Genomic DNA, 1,679 nt, shown 5'->3' on the forward strand with positions numbered 1-1,679 from the left:
GAGAATGCGAGGTAGTTTACATTGTGAGGAGTATATATATATATATATATATATATATATATATATATATATATATATATATATATATATATATATATATATATATATATATATATATATTAAAACAACATTCATAATCATTGTAGATGGCAACGTCATCAACTAACATGGAGGAAAAGATTGCATGCTCGTGCACGCTCTGCAAGTATCAAATCCTGCGCAAGCGTAGGATATGTAATGAGCATGAACACAAGTACGGAGAGTTTGCTAGAGAAACCGTACAGAATCTGCGATACGACTCCTACAGAACGGGCGTTGATTTCCGCGACATAGCACCTACATCTGAGAGAGAGAGAGAGAGAGAGAGAGAGAGAGAGAGAGAGAGAGAGAGAGAGAGAGAGAGAGAGAGAGAGAGAGAGAGAGAGAGAGAGAAAAGATTATGCGTGAAGGTCCGACCAATATAGAGCCATGGATGGAAGTAGAAAAGGGCTTACAGACAGAAGACGACGGCATGGAGGAGATGCTGGATGCCTTCTTCCAGACAAGCGAGGAGAACGCGAACGAAGCAGCACCAGAAACCGTGCGCCTATCTCCTGAAGACATGTTGAGAAAGTTGGCACGTCAACCAATCTATTAAGGCTCCAAATATCTGTGCTTCGTACTTGTCTTGCGTTTTTGAATCTTCAGTCAGTGTACGGGTGGTCAGATGCAAGCGTCACTACTTTGTTTAGGTACGTAATTTACAAAAGAGATTTTCCAATTGCAACGGTGATGTGCTCGGAGATCTTTTTAATTTAATGTGGCTTAAACAGGTTATTGCGGGAGCAACTTCTCCCGGCTAGCAATGAAATGCCCCCCTCTAGGCCAGACGCAAAGCAACTTCTGACCTCAGTTGGCTTGGACTACAACAAGATTCATGCATGTCCAAATGAATGCATTCTTTTTCGCAATGAATTCGCAGATTGTTTGTCGTGTCCTAAGTGCGGAGCAATGCGCTACAAACAAGATGCAGTTGGCGAGACAGTGCCAGCTAAAGTGTTGCGGCATTTCCCTATTATTCCTAGGATAAAAAGCATGTTTCGTTGTGGTTCCATTGCAAAGTTGATGCGGTGGCATTCTACGAATAGATCCACTGATGCAACATTTAGGGTGCCCGCTGATTCGAAGGCTTGGAGGCACATTGAAGATACCTGGCCACATTTTAAGAGTGAACCACGCAATTTGCGTTTGGGTACTACGCCTCCGGGCTTCACACCCGAGGGACCGACGCCTAGGGGGGAGACACCTATGGGGTTCAAGATGCCTATGGGTACGACGCCTTCTTCTCCCATCACGGTCACTTCGAGACCTAGGGGTGGGCCAGAGGCGGGTACGTCCTCATCTCCGCAGCACAGGCGCACTCGCCGATCTCGGCGATCGTCAGGTGGAGGTGGTGGTTGCTGTGGAGGAGGGTCCACAGATGCTTCAACCCCTCCTCGCTCACGACCCCCGTCTTACCCAGGCACACCTCTTGACACACCTCTTGGCACACCTCGGACACCTTGGGGGGCACACGATTCTAGTGCCTCCAAGCTCTATACTATACAGGGAGATGGTTCTGTTGACATGGATAGAGTCGGGACTGAGATGCGACAGCGGATTCGCCAGCTCGTGGAGCTGCAGTTTTCGACCAGCACTCT

Source organism: Adiantum capillus-veneris, chromosome 15 (genome assembly GCF_014529385.1).
Source record: "Adiantum capillus-veneris isolate H3 chromosome 15, ASM1452938v2, whole genome shotgun sequence".
Classification (NCBI taxonomy): Eukaryota; Viridiplantae; Streptophyta; class Polypodiopsida; order Polypodiales; family Pteridaceae; genus Adiantum; species Adiantum capillus-veneris.